The 23,038-nt window shown below is 35.9% G+C and overlaps 1 non-coding gene across 1 annotated transcript; it reads right to left on the bottom strand.

The window, feature by feature from the left end:
• Window positions 1-5,780: 5,780 nt before the first annotated feature.
• On the bottom strand, window positions 5,781-5,862 carry TRNAS-AGA (transfer RNA serine (anticodon AGA)). Its single transcript has one exon. It is a non-coding gene; the product is annotated as a tRNA-Ser (tRNA).
• Window positions 5,863-23,038: the final 17,176 nt, after the last annotated feature.

Genomic DNA, 23,038 nt, shown 5'->3' with positions numbered 1-23,038 from the left:
ATTGAACTGATTATGGGAATTATCACTGGGGAATGATAATATTTATAGACTTTAATAATCTCAATAAAATGGATGGGAAGAAGACTGCCTAAGGAAATGTGTGCCCAAATAGTCATCTAATCTTGACCTGGCACAGAAGGAGAGAACTGACAACATATACCATAATTTTGGCCTGTATTAAACCCTTCCAATCCAAAATGTTTTTCTTCCAAGGAGAGTTATGATACCTAACCTGATGAAAGATTTGATATGTTTGTGTAAAGAATGAGAGTTTAAAATAGAGTGCTCAATTCAATATGAAGCATTCTTTTTTACTTCATAGAATGTTTGCCAGAAATGATTCTGGAAGTTTGCAGTAATACAAGGATTAATAGATGAAATATAATGCCTCCACAGCATTACTGGAGATGTAATGCCTTCAATGCTTGCCACAGCCCTTGTTTATAACTTGGTGAAATTATAAATTGAGATTTCTCTCTGACAAAGAGATGAGCTCTCACTGCATTATTTATATATATGTAGCCTGGTATGGACTACAATTTAAAAGATTGATTCTAAACTTAATGGGAATTCCAGAATAGGTGAGGAGGAATCAATCTGCATATATAAAAGTAGAGGTTAGTGAATTTCTGCATGGAGTTAGGAAGTAAGCTAGGCTGGAAACTACATTTATTGACCTAAGATAACTCACTTCCTTTCCTGTTCTAAACGATGTTGCTCTTAGATTTGTATTCTGTACCTAAAGTATTGTCTACTGGCAACCATCCTTAAAAACTCCAAGAAAACAAATGTATGTAGAGAAAATACACATCTTCCTGCTACCTGGCTTTATAAAGGATTAGCTGGCTCCTATTTCACAGAGACTCCACAAAGCTTGTTTCTAGTGTCTATGAAAGTTACTTACATAAGCAATTCATTACATTGAATATTATACACTATTTGAAAAATGTATGTAGATCACATTACTTAGGTACAAAAAAAAAGCACTGCTTAAGGACTTATTTGAATAGCTTTCATACTTAAAAATCAATAAAATTGACTTTGCAGTGATAATGATGTTGAAAGATTTTATTCCATTTGCCTTATCAGTTTGTAAAATTAGATGTAGTCAGCTGCTCTAAAATGTTGAAACAGTGGAAAAAAATGTCAGAAATGTGTCGATTTGGAATGGTTGGATTCTGAAAATATATTCTTTGTCTTTCCTGTAACCTCTCCTTCAAAAGTGTAAATTGTGTCTGGCTTTTAGTCTCTATGGCTTGCATTTTTGCATTCATCAGGATGATCAGATTTTGAGTCATCTAAAAACCCAAGATTAAACTGGTTTCAGCATAAGTTGCAAAAGCCATTTTCGAACTAGTCATTCTTCAGAGAAACTGGTTAATTTTGAGGGTTTTATTGTCCTTTCTAATAAGAGCACATATTTCTACATCAGTGTAATAGTGCGCTAAATGTTGTTATTATAGTAAATTTTCCTCTTTGTGATGAGTTTCTTCTCAAAGGTTTTTTGTTTGCTTGCTTGCTTTGTGTGTACTATTGCTGTTTTTCTTCATTTGCTTATTTATTTTCCTCATATAAAATTATTTTTCCTAAACCAAAGATTTTCTCTCTTTTCCACTGACTGATTGCCCTGTTCTTTATGTTTTTCACGTTCTTTATTTATATTTTCTTCCCTTGTTTCTTACAAGAAAACTGAAGCAGGTAGAAGCTTCTCTAAGCATTACAAGGGGATTGGCTATGAGATTCACATTGTGTGTATTTCCAAACCTTTGCATTGTTCAAAAATGTTGATCTTCTTGTTTATTTGCAAAACAAAAAAGTCTCCCTCACCTTATAACAGTTTCCCACAACTCCAGTAAAATATGAAAAGTTAGAAACTTTTTAGTAGCCTCTCTAATTTTAGGGCGGATTTTATTCATTGATGGATATTGATTGCAGCTTCCAGAGCAATCATCTTGTTATAATTTAAGTGGCTTAGCACTTGCCAAACTTTACTGTTTCTAATAATAGTTAACATTTTCAAAATTGGTTTTTGCATGGAAAAATGTACAAGTTTCCTTAAAATGTAGGTAGCAATTTTAGAATTTGTGGAAAGCAAAGCAATACCCCCATAAAACTCTCATTTTTTTTCCATGTGATTTTAATAGATTTCTGTTAAATTTCAAAATCAAGTATGAAATATATAGTCCTAAAAACAAAAACAATAACAAAATATATATATATATATATGATCGTATCTGACAAACCTGATCAATTTTGTTTTGTATTAAGATAAAAATCATAGTAATTTTAAAAGAGCCTAAAATTATGATGAGGCAGTACATTTTCTCGTTGTATTCAGGCAACAGTGTAATCAACATCAGCAGTTGAAATTGTCACTTTAAAAAAATATGGCATATTTTTTTGAAGCTAAAAACATTTTAATTACAAAAATCAGAGTAGGTTCTGCTTTTATGAATCACACCACCAAGATTTACATAATCTAGTGAGAGATCATTCCAAGTAGACTGGCTCAACTCTGTACCTGTCGAGAAATGGTCTAAAAATTATTAATATTAAAGATGTGTACCCTACGTCTGCTATGTACTGTAGCAATGCATCTTTTTGCATGGTCTGTGTAGTGGAAATTAATATTAGATATGTCATTACCTGACTCTTCTTATTTGGGATAGGTATTCATGCTCATGAAATTGAATGACTAAAATACAATTAATCTGCAGAGTAAATGATTTTCACAGTCTGTTTTTCAAAATCAATTCAAAATTCCTGACAATGATTATTTATTCATGAACATTATAGACAAACTGCATTATGTATCTGACTGCCTGGTTGGTATACACTGTAAATCAAAGATGTATTTGACAATACATGCAAAATTATTTTGGAAACTAATTACACATTAACAAATCATAAATATGAATATGCTGTACACTACTGTGAGTACTGCAAGGAATACTTTTGTCTGTGTAGGGCTAGGAATGATTCCAGCCCTTACTCATTTCTTCAGATTTCTGACCACATGCTGACTTCAGTGGTAGCTCTGGCTGCTTCAAGTTCTTCAATGAAAAAACTTCACATTCTCTGAAAGTAGCTCTTCCATTTTCATTGAATGAATTTATTCTGCTGTCTCCAAGGGCCACTTGTATCTTTCATAAATGTATGAGACAGATCACTGCCACTATGCTGTATGTTTCCCAGACTAATCAAGGACCTATATCTTTCTGGGCTATCAATTTCCACATGTGAGAGAACAGTTACATTTTCTCAAGCATCCACTCATGATGAATGTCATCATTTCTTATGGAAGCTGCAGTCAGCACTGCATTTTCTCCTGGATGCTTATCCATTCTTGCTGGCCACAAGTCTAGTAGAGACAGCACTGTAGACAAAGGCAGAGCAAAGTTCCTTTCCAGTGGTTCTTCAGAGCTGAATGTGATCACACCCAATAGAAGTTCACACATTATTCAGCTGTTTCTTAATGCTATTTTTTTTAACAGTGAGAAAAAAATGTGATTTTAAAGTTTTTCAAGCAGTTCAGCAGTTCACGCTTTACCGTGTGATACTTCATTTAAATAGAGACTTGTACAATGTGCTCCTGTATCATTAGAAGAAAAAGTCAATAATGTTGAAGAGGCTATTCAAATGGTGTGTAAAACATATATAATTTTAAATAGTATATGGAAAATGTGTAAAATGCTCAAATCTAATTACATCTGAGATATTCTTAATTATTAAATAGAACTTATAGAAAGTCAGTGAAGTACAATTTGATTTGAATGAAAGGGTCTGACAAGTGTTGATATTCAAGGGAGTTTCACTCAATTATAATTTTTTTTTAATACTAATTTTAACACATGCTGTCCTCTGTATTTATGCAGTTAAATAATTTTCTCAAAACTTTTTGTACAGCATCCCTGTCTTGGCCTTCATACTCAGACATATTTCAGGGTAAATAACTGAATTTCTTATCAAAGGAACTTATTTATTAGAACTTACTCTCTTTCTAGTAACTGGGATTAAATGTTAATTCTTTTGGAAACTGAAAATCCATTTTGTGCATTTAAAAGCACAGAAAGCTTTAGGCTTATAGACAGTTGCAGATCATTCTGAGTGTTTAAAGACAGCATAGCTATATATTCTAAAAATTTGAATTCAGAAACATCAAATAGTTTTTCTGTGAATGACACTTTTATTATTTTCTTCTCCTCAAATACTGATAGATTTTATTTGAAATAAATGGTAAGCTACATAATCAATGCTATTCCTACTTTCATCACTTCAACCCTGTACATTTTTATGCAGCATAATACAAGGCTTGCCATATTTCCTTAATTGCAGTGATTTTACACATATCTAACTTCAGTCTGCCAAGAATGATACATAAGTGAGTTGCTTCTTGACAACTGGGTGGTTCATGCAGCCTTATGAGGATGGGATTTATTTTGTCACTCACAAACTGCATAACAGACAAGCTGAATAGTTGAGAACGGAAGACCCCTAAATCAGTGAACAGTGACGGCATTTCCTGGTTGTGTTTTCTTTCAATCTAAAACAAATCTTTAAGATAGGTAAGTAAATTGTTTTCTCAGGCTATTTACCTCTTCCCATGGGCTGTAGGAGGAATCAAATTGATAAACTGAATATGGGCAACATAGTGGAAGATAATTCTCCAAAATTTTAGGATAAACACACATTTTCATAGTTGCCTAAGTATTTTCTTCAATGTTACATTTTTCATCCGTAATCTCCAGATTCTCTGGAGGAACAATTAGCAATTTCCTACCACTTTCTAACTTAAAATAATTTCAGTTCTTTTTAACTTTGCTCTGTCTCAATTTCTTAAGAAAATACAAAGATCAAATATCAGTGATCAATTTCTTCCTTATTTTTTTCAGGCTTTTAATAGTGAGTGACATGGAACATTAAGGAAAAAGATAAAATCCCTTAAAACAAGGACGTTACTTTTCAGGGAAGTTCTTCATCAGCCATGTATCAAAAAGCAATACCATTCTGGCAATAAAGTTTTGTGTTTCATCATCCACAAAAGAAAACATTGATGAAAAAAATAAAAATAACTTTCATAATGCTAACAATTAATTATTCATGAATTGAATGTGGGGTGGACAATCACATGAAAGAATATAAATAATGTCACATACTGGCCATCAGTTACTCTAAAGAACAATTCCAGAAAAGTTATATTGGAGTACCACATCTTTGAACCTGATAATCTGTGATTAATGAAATAGCAGTGGCACTTCCATGGCGCACCAATTAGACAAGAATCTACTTGCTGTTTTACCCCTTTTCTCTTCAAACCTAGTTTGAACATACCTAGATCTACCTGCCTCAAAAGGGGAAAAGGATCCTAGCATAGGAATTGGCAGGGTTCACTGACAAGAATCTACTTGCTGTTTTATCTCTTTCCTCTTCAAACTAGGTATGTATGTACCCTTTTGAGGCAGGTAGATCCCGTATGTTGCCAGCATGCCTGGTACTGCATAAACTGCCCCACAATCAAAAAACCTAAAATTCCTTCAAGGGCATCAGCCTCTTACCCATGTGTCTATTGGTCACATTTTCCTGTTCCTCTCAGCATTTTTTAGTGGTACTGAAGGGGTTGTGGAAAATATCACCTGAGCTCCCGCAAACCACCCCAGTGCCCTGAGGTCCCTTATGATAGCCCTGAGGATTCTCCCTGTGACCTCAGCCTTAACAAACCAGTGAGCTTCCATGTAATATCTCTGACCTGGACCCCATGCGAGAAAAAGAACAGCTCGGGCCGTAGTCGGCAGGATTCGAACCTGCGCGGGGAAACCCCAATGGATTTCTAGTCCATCGCCTTAACCACTCGGCCACGACTACACTGACAAAATAGTGCGTGCTTCTATTCCTGGTTAATTGTCATGCATAAAATGGTGCAGAAATTTCACCATTAAAGTATGTGTCCTGCATGTCACACCCTCGTTATATGATTCTAGGTGAGTACCAGAATTTTAATTCAAGCATCTAAACAGAACTGTTCCACTCCTATACGGTGGATGACTTAGATATATTAGTAGAATTCAGAGGAGTCACAATGTTGAGCATCAAACACAAAAGCTTACTTAAAAAAAGCTAAAGCACACAGGAAGGGAAATCTTTGAATTTGACATTCATATTCCCCACTCTGGGTTTCAAAAGAGCATTTCTGCTGCCTTGGTACACAGAATATAGATGTCTTGAATAAATATTTATACATTGCTTTAGGAAAGGCTCAGTCTGGTGATGATATCAGCTGACAGCCAAGAGCCAAACTCTGTATAAGAAGGCATGAGATTGTTTATGTGTTGGCACAAAATTCAGTTAAACTGCATTATAGGGTAAGGAATAGGATTAGGATTCCTCTGTAAGAGGTATCTGGTCCATGCTGAGGCTGAAGTAAAATTTATGCCTTGATCTCTCAAGTTCCACTTGTCTAGAGTTAAAGGTAGGGTTGGAGTTAGGTCCTAAATCAGAGATACTGCCAAAGACAGCACAGAATTCACTGATCAAGAAATGGCTAAATCCCTCAAGTAAAGTATTGAACATTTCTGGTTTGGATTGGGATACTTCAAGGACTACCTGCTGGGACTACAATAAGAAGTATGGACTCTATCAGACCCTTGAGTAAAAACTGTAAATATTAGTTTTTGGAGCTTTAGGACCAAAAGGGGCTAGAATAGAGCTGGTGCTTGTGAGGGATTGGGTTAATCAGGATCCTCTGAAGTAAAATTATGGCTACTGCTTGGATTAGAGTTCAAGGTGGTAGAAGAGTTTAGGATCAGTAGATGTTGGCTTTGGGATTAGGAACTACAGGATTAGAACCACAGGACTATAGGAATTTCAGTTTTAGGATTAGAGTCTATGATAAAGTTTTTATTTCTCTTGTCTACTAGACAGCATAATCTTTATGACTCATGAAGTTGAATGTAAGGGTGCTGAATGTCACTTATGACCGTATTCATTAGCAGTTGATCAAGTAATTGCAGGAAAAGAGATCGAGGGGTCTACAAAACAGAATTTGAGAAGGGGCCAAACGAGTGCTTTTAAGGATTAGAAAGTTTTCCAGCAAATGACGAAGATTTAGAGTTCAGAATGGTCTGTAGATAAGAGTTGACACTGGAAAGGTTGATGGTTATGATGGTTCTGATATTTTATGTCTATCAGGCTAGTGTTACATCTGAGATTAGGAATAGGATTTGACCAAACAGCAGCCATTACAGAACAGAGCTAGAATAAAGTCAAAGGCTAACCTAGAAAGGACTGATGGAGATCTTCTCATTGGAGATTCAAATCAGATTCCATGTTAATGAAAGACTTGATGAAGGATTTTGAGCTTCTGTAGGCGAGTACTCTGCTATGGAGAGGAAACATTCTGCACTACAGCAGGGACCTGCCTTGGCTGGTTGAGGGGCAGCCCTGTCAGGGAGCAGCTGCCCAATGCCATTGTCTCCCCATCGCAGCGGCCTTCTGACATCACAGGGGCAGAGCTAGGAGCAGTGGCAGGATCACCCCCTGCATGTATAAAATCTGCCAGATATTTTAGATGGTATCACTCTAGTGACTGGAGTGCTAAAATGAGTGGCTATGAGCTCTTCAGAAGGGATAGGTAAGGAAGGAGGGGTGGTGGTGTGGCTCTGTTAGAGGCTGTTTTGATGTTGCTGTGGTGTTTCTGAGCTTGGGGCTGGGAATGATAAGGTAGAGCCTCTATGGGTAAGGACTGGTGGAGTGCCAACAAGGTGGACATCGTGGTGGGGCTCTGTTATAGAACACCTGACTAGGCTGAAAAGACAGATGAGGAGTTCTATAAACTGCTGGCAGAAGTTGCGCTATGACCAGCTTTTGTTTTCATGAGGGACTTCACCTTTCCTGATATATGCTGCAAATAAAGTACAGTGCAGAAAAAGCAGTCTAGGAGGTTTCTAAAGCATATGAAAAATAACTTTCTGATGCAGCGGGTAAGAAAGTCTACCAGGGGAGGTGTCCCGATGAACCTGCTGTTCGCAAACAGAAAAGGACAAAGACTGGTGGAGATATGGAGGTTGGGAGCTGTCTTGGACAGAGTGAATATGAAATAATAGAGGTCTCAATTTTTGGTGAATTTGGGAATGCGGGCAGCAAACTGCTGCCTTGGAGTTCTGGAGGGCAGACTTTGAATTGTTCAGGGTACTGGTAGGGAGACTTCCTTGGGATTCAGTCTTGAAGGGCAAAGGGGTCCAGGAAGGGTGGTTGCTTCTCAAGAAGGAAGTCTCAAATATGCAGAAGCAGGCTGCCCCTCTGTGCACAAGAGCTGGACAGGAAGATCAGCGTGATGTTTTTCCTGAGGCTCTAGGAGAAAAAAATACCTCCTGTGAAAGAAGGGACGGTCAACTCAGGGAGAGTACAAATAAGTTGTTTGGATGTGCAGGGAGAAAATTAGAAAGGTGAAATCCCAGCTTGAATACAACTTGGACACTGGGGTAAAAGAGAACAAAAAGCTTTTTTACAGATATAACAGTAAGAGAAGAGCTAAGGATAGTCTCCACCCTTTACTAGATGTGGTAAGGAACGTGACCACTGAGGATAAGAAAAAGGCTGAGGTTTTCAATGCCTTCTTTATATTCATCTTTGAAAGTCAGATCAGTTATCCTTGAGGTACTCCACTCCTAATCTGGAAGTCTTGGATGGGGAGTGGAATAAACTCCACATGACACAGGCGGAAACAGGTAGAGACCTACTGTTTCACCTGGACTGCCACAAGTCTATGGGGCTGAATGGAACACACACCAGCGCGCTGAAGGAGCTGACGGAGGTGATAATCAAGCCATTTTCCATCATCTATCAGCATTCCTGGTCAGCTGGAGTATTACCAGACGATTGGAGGCTTGCCAATGTGATTCTTATCTACAAGAGGAGTCATAAGGAGAATCCAAGGAACTACAGGCCTCTTAGCCTGACCTCAATGCCAGGTAAAGTTATGGAGCAGATCACCTTGAGGGTGACCACACAACATCTTCAGGATAGCCAGGGTATCAGGCCTAGCTAGCATAGCTTCTTGAAAGATAGATCCTACTAAACCAACGTGATCTCCTTCTATGACCAAATGACCTGCCTGGTGGATGAGAGAAAAGTCATTGATGTAATGTACCTGGACTTCAGCAAAGCCTGTGACGCTGCCTCCCACAGTAGTCTCCTGGGGCAGCCTGTGGCTTGGACAGGTACTTTTTGCTGAGGAAAGAACTGGTGGATGGCTGGGCCCAGAGAGTGGTGGTGAATGGAGTTAAATCGAGCTGGCGACCAGTCATGAGTGGTGTTCCTTAGGAGTTGGTATTAGGGCCTGTCCCCTTCAACATCTTTATTGATGACCTGTTTGAGGGCATTGAGTGCATCCCTACTAGGTTTGTAGATGACACCAAGTTGGCCAGAAGGTAGCCTGGGGGTAGGAAGGCCTTACAGAGCAGTCTGGACAGGATGGATAGCTGGGCTGAGGCGAATGGCATTCAACAAGACCAAATGCCGGGTCCTGCACAACAACCAACCCCAGGCAGCACTACAGGCTTGGGGCAGAATGGCTGGTAAATATTGGCGATATGTGAGCAATTGGACTGGATGATCCTAGAGGTCTTTTCCAGCCTTGGTGATTCTGTAATTCTATGAGTCTGTTAGGAATCCTGTAAGAGACTTGTGTTTATCTAATTCCCAGATTATTTGGGTAAAACACTTAAATTGATTAGTCACTCACTGGTGTGTGTGAACTGCACATTTTGAGCATGTTCATGTTTATGGGGTTTTCTTTGAATGATAATAAAAAAATATTCCCCTCAGACTGTGTATAAAACTAGGTAATTAAGTTAAATAAAATTATATGCATTTCAGTGAAAACCTACTACTGATGCCCACAATTATTCATCCCATATTTATCAGATATTAATTTCGAAAATGCCATAAAATAAAGCACATAGAAGTTGGAATAATTTTCCTAAACAATTAGAGACATTTGTAGTTTGTGTGTGGTCTTTACTGTTTTTATGAATTAATTGGTGAATTAATTAGTATTTGGAGGGTTATAACTGCATGATGATAAATGATGATAAATAGAAAGGTGAGCAAAGTGAAATCATAAGTTTTTGTTACTTCTTTTGATAATACCAACTATTCTAAAGCCTAAGAAATACCATTAATTTATGATACTGCTCATTTCAGTGGTATTTTCCTTCTGGATCCACAGGATCATCGGTTTCTTTATCCACATTCACAGGAAAACAAATGATTTATTTTAAAGCCTATTTCTTTATAGAAGAAGCTAATATTTTTCTCATTTTCTAATGCCAATTGCAAGGGAGAAAATTGTAGAGAATAGTAAAATTCAAGATCATTCAGTACCACTGGGAATAATCCATCAACATTTTCTGTCACACCTTGTACTCCAAAATATACTGAAATAATCGCCACAGTGACTGGTAAACTGGTTCCTCAGTGTGTTAGAAGCAGATAAAACAGCAACAACAGATACAGAGGGACAAATTGAAGGGAGGAATGTTTTTGTGGTAGCAATCCATGTAATTCATGGATCAAACTTCCAGACCATCTGTTCTAGTTTATATAATGAGTTTTGAGAGGTGATAATTTGCTTCTGGTCATGATTGCATTATATTAATATCTTCATTGGCAGACAAAAGGGTGGATTGATAAAAGAGATGACAGCTTCTTTAATTTTGCTCCAGAGAGACACTGCATTGAAGCAAACATTACTTTGACCTAAGAATTAAGGGACTTTGTTGCCTAAGCTTCTATGAAAGAATTTGGAGCTCAGAAAAGAGTGGTAATGATTACATAATTCAAAGTAAATGGTGTTCAGTTAGGACACAGTTTTTCATTTAGCATGTCATAATACCATCTGATGATATGCCTGTTCTCTGTCTACATAATGTTGACATAACGATAAGGAGATGAAGATGAAATAAGCATAGAAAATTAATGCCATAGAAGTCATAGTTTACCCAGATTAATTTTAGTCTTGCTGGTACCACCCTGTCAATTACTAATTCCCATTTTTATTTGAGAAAAGTAGAGATGTTCATATAGTTATCTAAGGGAGGCACAGACCAATGTATGATATACTATGCACATCATATGGGTGAAACAGGAATGTCAAATTTAGATTGGTTGAAAGCTCATTTAGTGCTATGTGCAATAATAATGACCACGTTACTACTCACAATAAGTCATAATAATGAAAACATAAAGCTTTGTGATATTACTGTCAATTTTAAGATGAGATTGAGACTAAACAGGTTGGGCACTGTCTTTCTTTGAACAGTAGACCAGATAATTTGAGTGGCATTACTATCTTGAAATGTTCCCACTATAGATATAATTGTCTGAATTTCTGCTGTAGTGAAGGGTGTAGAATAAGTAATATGCATCTTGGGATGAAAGGTTTCTTTTTTAATTTTTGAACAAAATAATCAGTGCCATAAAGGCAACTTTTCAACTTATTGTAAAGAATATTTGGGCAGTTTTCCCAGGTGATCAGAGAAATACCTGTTTGGATCCTCAGAACACTTTATAAGAGTATCAAGAAAGTGTTGTATGTTCCAAGATTGAAAGAAAAAAATATGTCTCCCACTGTTCAGATATATTGAAAGATCATTATAGGGCACATCTTCAATTATTTTCCATTAAGCAGGGGGAAAAATATAAATAAAACTGGATGCAAAGAGAGGGGGAGAAAACTTCTGGAGGTTCAGGGGAAAATTGAGGATAGCGAGACTTGTTCAACTGCTGTCAAATACATAAATATGTTTGAATCTGGGTATATATAGATTAGGTTAAAAAAATATATGATCTCACCAACTCTGTATTTTAGTAAAAGTAGAAATTTTAATGAATTTCTGAATTAAAGGAAAAAGTCCAAATCTTTGCTTTTGTTACTCTGGAAGGGATTAAGTTTACCAAGACAGAACTTTAGTACATATCAGAGGTTTATTTCTGAACTAACTGTCTATACTCCTTTTACTTTGCGTGTTTATAAAGTAGAATTTCTGTGTCATTATTAATGATGCATGATACTTCCTAAAGTAGAATTCTAAATTAAGCCGCTGGCTGCCATGGTAGTTCACTGAGATCTGATTTTATCTGATATTTAAAAGATAAGGTGAATGAAAGAGGAAATAAAAGAAAAATACATCGACATTAAAAGTCCTTTTAATTTCTCTGTTAATTTCTTTCAAAATCTCTATTCTTGTCTGCATCATATGAATAAATAATGCACATATCTGAGCAAGAATTTCTGGGTTAACCGTGGAAACATGGGTAAGACTGTGACAACAAACTCCCTCCATGGAACTACATAACTGAAATTCCTTAAAATCTCAGTCACTTTTTAAAAATGCAAATCTGAACCTCAGCTTCACAAACAAGAAGTTCACTGAATTGTTACATATATGATTTTTTGCCCCATTATTTCTTGTTTTTATGGTTAACAGTTTGTTCATGGAACACAACACTAAATTTCACATTAGCACCATGTATAGTAAAACCAAAAATCCATGGATTTTCTTGTAAGAAAAGAGAAGATGAATTCAGGCATTACCACAAGCCTCTGCTGACTCAGTACAAGACTGAATTTTGTTTGTTTCAATCCAGTATTTAGTATTGGTTCATTTCTGTTTGGTACTTATTATTCAGGAATAGTAATTTGCTTCTTGAGCATTTTGTAGTGAATGGTAAGTAGGCAAAAAGGCAAAGGTTAGAGAATACGGAAGAGATATATTGGGATCTAACAATAAACTTGTAAAATTAGGTATTTTGAATAGCTTTACTTGTAGGCAGCACACAGCAAGAATAGGTCTATGAGTGATGTTTAATGAGGAAGGAGTATGAGTCTCACAGATAAAACCTGGAAGTTATACCACGCAAATGAGTATGTATAAGAGGACAGTGAAATAATGACTGTAGGAAAAGCTGAAAAGTGAACTATGTGGATGAATACTGGGAGTGGGAGTACATAAGAAAATGAAGAGGGAGAATAATGTAGGAAGAATAAAATTATTTATAGCATCGAAGATAAATACATTTTTATGTAAAGTTGTTAAAAATCCATGAAGTATTCAGAGACTATGGAATGATATAAAGGACATAAAATTACACTATGAGTAGACAGAAAACTTCACATTTTTTAAATGCATTTTAAGAGAAGAAAGACTCTTTTCCAAGAAAAATATATGTACTTAAAATGCTGTGCCACAGAGACAGTTTTGCCTTCGTGACTTTGCTTTTTTTCAGCTAGCATACATCAAGACATGTTCACACTAGGATTTCTCCCAAAAGACAGGTTGGAAGCGTATTCATCATTGGAAGTTTTTCTCCCATTTCCCTTTGCAGTTGTCTAACATTGCAACAGCAGATGTGGCATCCCCAGCTTAGTCCAGTATTATTCCTGTTGATGGGCGCCAACCACAGGCACCCAAAGGGGCTCCGTGCTTTCTGAATGAAGCCATTTGTAGTATATTGTTTTACACCTGAAGTACAACATTTATGTGTACCACAGTAAATGTGGTGTATGTCCACTGAAAAACTAAGATGAATACAAGTGAATGAAGAGCAAAAAACAAGTACAAACATGGCTGAGTAAGATAGCTGAAATGGTATCCGAAATATACAGACTTAAGAGCAACAGCAATGAACTAATACATTCAGCAGATTTGAATAACTGATAATAGTTACAAGTTTTTTTACATAAAAATGCTATGAGTGGTATGTAGGTCTAGCTTCTTACTAATTAAGCAAAGATACTAATACTAATAAAGCAAGATGTATGAAAATGTTGCCTTAAGGCTCTTACTGAATATTTGTCCTTTTAACCTTTATTTTCTTCTGAAATATTTATTATTAAATGTTTTCATCCTTTCTTATAAAGCAGTATCATGTAGAAATCTCAGGTCAGTATTTGCTACTGAAAGAACTGAACAAGCTTGTGATGACTGTTGACATGTTTATTTTAACAGCAAGAGAGAAGAATGAGCAAATTAAACAAAATGATGCAGGACAAAGAAGGGTACGAGGTATAATCATGATAAACTTAGCATAGCCTTGTGTACAATTTGTAGCAGTAATACCAAAAGAAGAACAAAACAATACACCATCTGCTGTAACACTAAAGAACGGTAGTGCTCTGCACCTATCCCTGCAGAGTGATATGTGAACATGGAAAGGCAGCTTCAGTAGCAAATTTGTAGACTAGCATGAGTGAGATCAGTCTGAAATATGTTTTGAGTACATGTGGGAATTTTTCAGTTCTAAAATCACAGAAAAGGGATTTTTCTCCAATAAGTCTCAAGATGTGTTTACCTAAGTAAGTCCTTGCAGTCAGTCTTACAAACTACAATTTAAAACATAATGACCTATCAGAATTAAAAAACAGAGCATTGAAACACTTATTTGTTTACACAGTATCCCTAGATGAATAAAAGCAACTACACCAAATATTTCTTTTATCTTTTTCATTTTAGAGCGTCCCTTAAAGGTAAAAATATGTAGCTACTCATTTATGGAGCAGTTTTCTTTCATCATGGTTTCTTGTATTTAAAGAGTTCAAAACTAATCAGAGACATAAAAGGCTTTAATGACAAGTTAAATAGAAAGTAAATGAAAGAGAGGTGTATTAATAATCCTTAAATAGGTTTTTATTCAGTTCAAGATATACGGATTAGCTTAATTGATAAAGGTGTGATCATCTTTGCACTTTGTGAGAGATGAGTCTTGGAAACATACCTGTTAATCAACTCAGTTAGGCATTTATAAGTAATCTTAATTGTCTATCTCTAAGGACTACATTTAGAAAGTGAGTTTCAGATCTTCGTTTAAATTGAGGTAGCAGCAAATTAGCTGAAGCACACTAATGGATCATGCTTGAGGGCTTGTGATGCTAAATGGCAAACAGGAACCATGCAACCCAATGAAACAAAGCTGAGAGTAGCTGCCAAGCTTATGGCAATATGATTATGTATACACCACTCTTGCTTGCTTGAAATAATTTCAGTAACATCTGGCAGCAAACTACATTTATCGATTTATTCTATTAGAGAAATTTGCTGAATTGAGCAGCATGTATAGCAATTAAGATTTATTTTCAACATCTTTAAACATCATTTTTTTCTTAATCATTTTGGCTGAGATTCACTGATTTAAATTGTTTTCTTTTCTTTTTTTTCTTTTCTTTCTCCTTTTTTTTTTTTTTTTATGTCAACAGATACTTAAAGGGGCCATAGTTTTCTATTCTTTCAAGTTGAATAACATTTATTCATGTGAGTAGCTTCATAATTTGCATTAGAATTTACTGCTAGTAAGTTCTTGTTCCATATATAGAATTATTTATTTGAGGCCAGATTTGCATCTAGATTATATATTAGCAAGTGCAAATGTGTCTGATCTCAAATAAGTGATTCCGGAATTCTACTAATGAATGGACATGCTGGCAGCAATCTTAAATGCAAATTATTTTCCATTCTTTATATAAGTAGGATTTTCAAAACTCTATAGGGAACAATAACTTGGCAGAAGATTATGTTTGCTAAAATTATGTTACCAAAACAAAAGAAGGTGATGTTCATTTTGGTAGTGCAGATAAAGCATACTTTTGAAAATTTGGCATTTTACATATGTTCACAGAGAAAGTGAGAGATTGCTGAACTTTTGCACTCCTTAAAAAAAACAAACAAAACAAAACAAAAAAAAACTGCAGCAACTTTTAAAATGCAATTTTAATATCTAAACTGACAATCAAAACACAAAATAACGTAAATAAGAAGTCCAACTATTTCTGGCTCAAGGAACCTGTCTTCTTTGCCTCACGCTTGTTATTACCTTAGAGACATTCTGCAATCCATCTCTGCTCCACTCTATTTTTTCAGTAATTATCACTGAATACAAATGTAATAATGCAGTAGAAGAGGCCTTTTCTCCAAGGAATTTTAAGAATAGCAAAGGTAGCATATGGAAATTAGAACATTTTTTAGAAACTTAGTGGGAGGTAGGAATGCATGCAACCTCAATGTACTATGCTTAGCTGTGTAATTTGGCGGTATCACATGGTAATGTAAACGGCAGACCGCTCTTCCTCCTTTCTTCTCCCAGTTAATTCATGTTTGCATGGGAAAACAAGATAGTATTTATGCAGAAAATTGCAATTTTAAATACAAATTCCCCAGACATCAACAAATACAGAAATATTAAGATCTGAACCCTGAGATTCTCTTTTCTTTCCTAGAAAGTGTATTTTACATATATGTTATGAGCAGAGTTGAAACTAGAGCTCACACAATCGGATTTGTATATCTTAGATGGTATTTATGAGAACTTGTCCCTCTCTGTGAAAAGATCTGTTATGGCATCCATCCGTCCTTACTGCAGCACACGTAGTGTCGGTGACTTGAGTTATGAGCAAAAATAGCTCAAGTGAAACTCCTTTCTATGAGTACTTCCCTTCTTCCCTACTTTATTTTCACTGGAAAGTGACCTGTCTCATATGAATGGCTCAGTGCTCTCACACCATCTGCTCTTTTGATGACTTAGTGCCCAAATGTTTTGTCGCTTTCTGAGACATTTCTAAGGGGACAGGAAAGCTGCAGCATATAGTGAATATAATGCACTGCAAGATGCTGCCTATATAGAGCTGTGGGGTCTGACTGTTCCCCTCTTGCATTCACACAATGCATAGCACACTGTAGCATTGCTCCATAGATGCAGCTAATATTAATAAATGTTTTAGGCCAGGGAAGTTTTTATGCCCCTGAACCATCTGTCCTTTGGCTCTACATTATCCACACTGCTGCTTCTCCTGCAGGGTGGCCAAACTCTGCCAAAGGTTGCCTGCTTGGTGAGGTCCCAGTATGACATGTCCTCCTCCACTCACAAGCTTGGACCCTAACAGGGCCTTAGACCTTACTCAAAGTGCAAAGCACTGAAGGCTCAAGAGTAGCTCTCAGGCCTGTGTCTTGGACCTGTTTAATTTGCTTGTATGGACATGGTGAACTCCTCTGTCAAAAGAGCCACTTGCTGCACTTTCATTGCCTGTATAGAATCATAGAACCATAGAATGGCTTTAGCTGGAAGGGGCCTCCAGGATCACCAAGTTCCAACTTGCCTGCCACAGGCAGGGTTGCTAGCTGCTAGATCAAGTACTAGGTGAGGCTGCCCAGGGCCTCATCATACCAGTCCTTGAACACCTCCAGGGACGAGGCATCTAAAGCCTCTCTGTGCAGCCTGTTCCAGCACCTACCTCACCACTCTCTCAGTGAAGAACTTCCCTGACATCTAATTTAATCTCTTCTCTTTTAGTTTAAAAACATTCCCCCTTGTCCTATTACCATCTACCCTTGTAAAAAGTTGATTTCCCTCGTTTATAAACTTCCTTTAAATATTCTAAGTCTGTAAGGGACGCTGCTCTCAGTACTTCATTTCTGGGTCTGTTTGTCTGCTGAAAGCTGGGCTATGTGTTACGCAAGTGCAGCTCCCTCAAAATATCTATGGCACAGGATGTCAGCATACTCTTCTCTCACAATAAATTCAGGAAAATCATCCAACAAACATTATTCTTTTCTCTTTTTTTCCTAAAAAATAATACAATTTGTGCAAGACGTCAAATTCTTTACACTATACCTGAAATATGGAAATAGTCAGAATGAGTTGTAAATAATATCACCTTACAAGACACTAGTGCTTTACCAAAAATTAAAAAAAAAAAAACAAAAAAACAAAAAAAACACAAAAACTCTTCTGTAAAAAATCAAGTCTTATTCCAGATGGTGACATTTGCAGTAAGGCAGAATTTCAGAATCATCTCCTTATGCTGCCTGGGTAATATAGCTATTACCCTGATTTGACATGTGTCAAAATATCCCTATAGTCTCTGTCATTCTGGTTAATACACCTCCGATGACAAGATGCCTTGGGTCCTCAGCTCTATGAGTGAAGAATATTAAGTGAGCATCATGTCTGCTCCTAGTTTTGAAAAGGTTAAAATATGACATTTTATATAAACCTTTAATTCATCACCAGAGTTAAAAGTGCCACTAGAAGTTATTTAATAGTGATAATAATAGAGATAACATGTATTTACATTAAGACTTTTACATCTATACCCTTTCAAAATAGTTTATAGTCAATAATTTTAGGAGGGATTTTCCCCAAGATCACAATCTGTCCATCTATCAGGGTTCTTCTTTTCACTTGCAATGTTACAACAAACTCATCTTTCGTTGTAAGAAAAAAATGGAATTGTGAATAATTTGGTAGAATAATCTGATCTTTTAAATATCAAAGTGGGTCAAAGTGAAGAGCTTTCCATGTGTCATGTCTGAAGTCAAAAACTACAAAATTAGGCATTATTTTGACTCAGTACCATAAAGGAAGTTGCAGTGTGGCTGACTGGCTTCAGCAAACCCTGAAAAATTTACCTTCTGTAGTAAAAGAGGTAATATTTTCCTGCAGATAAAATACAGTAAGATATTAATTTCAATGAGTGTAACAAAAAAACCCCTTTTTTTTACAAATTGAAACTTGAGGCTTTTTTTTCCCCCACGGGATTCTGTGAAACTAGCTGTTGAGAGTGCTGAAAATGAGAATAAATAGCACTTATGTCACTGAGAGTGTCTTTTCCAGCTTGTGCAAAGTTATCTTTAGATGTCTCCTCATTGTAGGCTTCAGAAGTGATTTAACTTTCCAGAAGTCATTGAATATGATAGATTGGGACAATGATATTAAGGCTTAACAGCTGGACTCTCTGCATGAAACAATTACTGCCAGTGAGGAAAAATGTGAGCAATTGAGTACAAGCTTAATGGAGACAGAAGGGAATGGTTTCAACCCAGAAGTAATAATTAGGGGGATATGATTTAATTATTTCTAAACTGAGTAGAGACAATAAATCTTCTAAATCTAAACTAGACTTGATTAAAAATGAACTACCAAGCAAAAATATTTACATGCTGCATTTTTGATTCAAGGTTTTTCCAGAGAGGAGACCCTTCATATTAAAATGAATGCCAAAAACATTCAGAGTTCATTTTCATTATCTTTCAAATCCATTCAATTTCTCCTTGTTAAGAAGTGAAGGTCTGCATTCTTTTCTACTGCAAACAGACAAATCTCTCTTGATGTTCTGTGATCCCATTTACCACAATGAGAAATGTGGCAAAATAATGAATGAATCAGGGAATCTCACTGTAGTATTTAAACATGCAGTCAGAATTTCTGCACACAGATTCTCATAACCAATTTCTCCCGCTCCTGTGAGTGGATTTGGGCAGATAATGCCAGAAAAAAAAAATCAATACTTTCTTGATACCAATGGGAAAAATATAAAAATCCCAGGAATTTGAACAGTAAGATGTCAGGCTTTATACCTGATTCAAGGAAGATACTTTCCAAAATTTTGTTTCGGGGGCAATAAAAATTCTGATCTTTAATATTCAAAACTTCATAAAATCATTTAACTGGAAATGCTGTTATATTGAAAACAGATTGGAAATTTTGGAGGCAAAGTTCTTTGAAAAAGTTGTCCTGTACAATTTCCTGATGTTGCATAAAATTGAATTGTTCAGATATTTTTTTATCAAAGAATCAAAACCACTAATGAAATGTAAGTCCAAGAAGGATGTTATTGTTATGTTATTGCTTCTATTACTTTTGTTCTCTTGCCTCTATGTTATTGTTGTTTGGTGATAAGGGGATATCCACAAACCAAACAAAATTGGAAAGATAGTTTCATAAGATAGTTTCATTGGAGTGCCTGTGGGGACCTGGGGGTAAATTTTGCACTAGCATTAGTCCCCAAAGGCTGTGGGGATACAGGGGCACTCAAAGAGCTGGGGCAGCCAGTTCTCCAGGGGGAGATGGCTGTGTAAGTGTGCAAATGGGGAATCACAAGTGCAAGGAGAGGAGGTGTGTGTGTGTATGTAACATGGAAAGGGCATGAGTGTGCAGTTAGTCTGTGTGTGCATGCACTTAGACTACAGAGATCAGTTACAGAACGATCCAAGTTTATTTATTATTTTGTGTGTCTCTAGTATGTTTTTTATCTGCCGCATAGCTGATATTAATCCTGAAAGTAGAGTTCACTCACTTGTGATTAATTTTGTGACATTGTTTTACAAATAAACTACTTAGATTCTGATTTATTTTTAACAGCATGAAATGAGCAGCTCTTCCCTGTGACATATATTAAACAATTTCTGCACATTTTTGCATACTAGGGCACCTTTATAAACATAGCTGGAGAAGTTAGAACATTTCAGTGCGGCAGTCTTACTTTGATATTTTTCATGCAAGAATATGATCTCTCTTTCCTGAGATATAAAGACTGAACAAACAGAAGTAGGTCAGCTAATGCCAACTGCACTGAGGTAAGAGAAAGAAGAAAGGCAGGTAGTGCAGTGAAGTAGAAAATTGCAAGTATTTTTGTTTGAGAATGAGAGCTCAGCAATATATCTAACGTCTAGATTAACTGTATATGAAGATCTGCTCTTAACACTGGGAAACTCTAATGAGCTGTACTAAGAACAAAAACTCTGGAAACACAGAAAAAAGTTTTCCGTGCTAATCTTTGAGGTTGAAACTTTGAGCATAAACAGAAAGTCAGCAACAGTTACTGAGATCACCCAGAAAATATTGTAATATAATGGATTAGATGACACTAACATCCATCCTCCTGAACCATCAATACAGAATCCAGTATGGTAACAATAAAGACTTAAAAAATATGAACCAAAAATATTCTTTTCTATACTCAAGGGTATCATTATAAACAACTGCAGAATATATATATTTTTCAAGGATCCTTGAAAAAAAAATGAAAACTAACAAAACCACCACAAGGAACATTTGTTTCAATTTAATTTCTGAGAGGTTCTTTAAAATTCTTTAAAATTAGTACTGAACTTTTTTCCTCAAGATAGAATAAGCAAATAGGATTGTGTGCATCAGCCAAGAATCCGCTGATACAGTGGAAATTAAACACCCATTTTTAATTTTTTTTCTTACAATCACTGGAAGAGTCCAGAAATCCTTATTAATATATATGTAGTTCAGAAAATTAAGTCTGACAGTTGAGCTCTTAAACTTAAAAAAAAAACATAATTTTTTTTTCATAGAGTTTGACTAAACAATGAATGTTAAACATGAATTTATTGGAAAGGAATTGAGGGAAGTTAAGTGAGTTTATTAGATGACCTCTGAAAGTTCCTTCCAGCCCCTACAATCGTGTGATACTGTGAAGTTTATATTTCTTCTTATATAATAAATAATTTCTCCTTATATAATAAATTCTCCTTCCCTCAAGTACTTTTTTAAAATGCATTTGAAATAATCTTTTTTTCCTAACCTTTTGTCCTGCTCTAACTGCATCAATATAAAGCGATCTCTACGAAAAAAAAGAAAAAAAAAAAAGTTACAACAACTGAAATTAATTTAATTTACATTACTTTGAAAGGTTGTATTTTGTTGCTCTCCTTTCTGAGGTTTATCTATACAGTTCAGGTTCAAGAGTACAGACACATCAGCTCACTCTGATACATTTTTCATCTTGGCACCAAAACATGACAAAAATTATGATATATGATTATTTGATACAGTTCTGTTGCTTCAAGAAAATAATTTCAAAGCAGATAACACTGATCTGAATGGAATGGATGGAATACTTGTGCTGATCGTATTTTTTTCTTTCCAGATATATGAGATACAATTAAAGGATTAGGTACCATGTCAAAATAATACTTCTAGTTCCATTTACTAACAATATACACTAAGGATCTATGTTAAAGTGATTGTGTTGACAGTCAACATTCAAAAGGTACTTTGGAGGTCAATGCTATCCTACACTGCACTGCAAAGTGGAGAACTGATTGAGTTTTTCATTTGGTATCATCCCATGAAGCTTTTGGATGTGGGACAGGGTTATGTGCTGGGGACTCCCTCTGTAGGATGGTAACAATGAGGTATGGAAGGACACAGTCTCTGGGCCTGTAAAAATCTCACCAGTGATCAGCTGCAGAGCTGCTAGCATGAGAATAGGGCAAAACCATTGTAAGGACAACTCAGAAGAAAGAGCACGTATCCAGATTGTGTCACACTCAATATATAGTGAATTGAAATTTAGTATAGCATTGTAGAGCAATGCTGAATGAGCAAGGCATAAAAGGGTCAGAAGTGCGTAAGTTTCCCACTAGACACTAAGGCATGGAGAAGGAAACCAGAACTACCAAATTGTATCTCCCTTCACGAAACACTGGAGGTGCTGATGATATACAGTGCTCCCAGCCACCCTGCTCTAAAACCAACAGCCTTACTGTGATAAAGTACTAGAGGAAGGGGCAGATACCTGAATATTAACTGTATTTTTATTAATGAGACTTTCAGTAGTGATATTGTTCATTTTTCTTTCTATTTATAATAAATCAAAACTGAAATAATCATAATTGATTGGTTTGACTGCAATTAAAGAAAAATCTGGCTTACAATAATATGTTTTCTTATTCTTATAGTAGGATTTTGAATACAACAGAGGAAGAAATGAATTCCACAGCCTAAGAGAACCCTTCAAAACTGAATGCATCTTGTTAGAAACAAGGTGAGCACCAAGAGAAACACTTTGCTGATCTATGGGTCAGATTTGACAATTTTTTAGCAAAAGTTTTCCATGATATTTCACTATCTTCTGAGAGAAAACTCATAACTGAAGCTTTATAGAAAATTCAAAGCTTAACAAGTCAAATCTGTTCCTTGAGTAAAACCTGTGTCCATATTCCCTCAAAATGTCCCAGAAGCCACCTGAAATGAACCAAGAACATCTGATCAGAGCTCATTAACTGTATTTTTGGAGAAGTGACAACAGCTATATAAATCTATTTATATTTATCTCTATTTAATGGAAGTAGTAAACAGTGTTCTTACATTTGAAATAACTCACAATGACAAAGATGTAGGCCAAGATTCTCTTCACATACCTGGATGTGTCAATCAGAAGCAGGTCTTCCTAAATAAA

The sequence above is a fragment of the Lagopus muta genome, chromosome 2 (genome assembly GCF_023343835.1).
Source record: "Lagopus muta isolate bLagMut1 chromosome 2, bLagMut1 primary, whole genome shotgun sequence".
In the NCBI taxonomy this organism is placed as follows: Eukaryota; Metazoa; Chordata; class Aves; order Galliformes; family Phasianidae; genus Lagopus; species Lagopus muta.
Note: the sequence above shows the minus strand (reverse complement) of the source record. Positions and strands in the feature narration are given on the sequence as shown.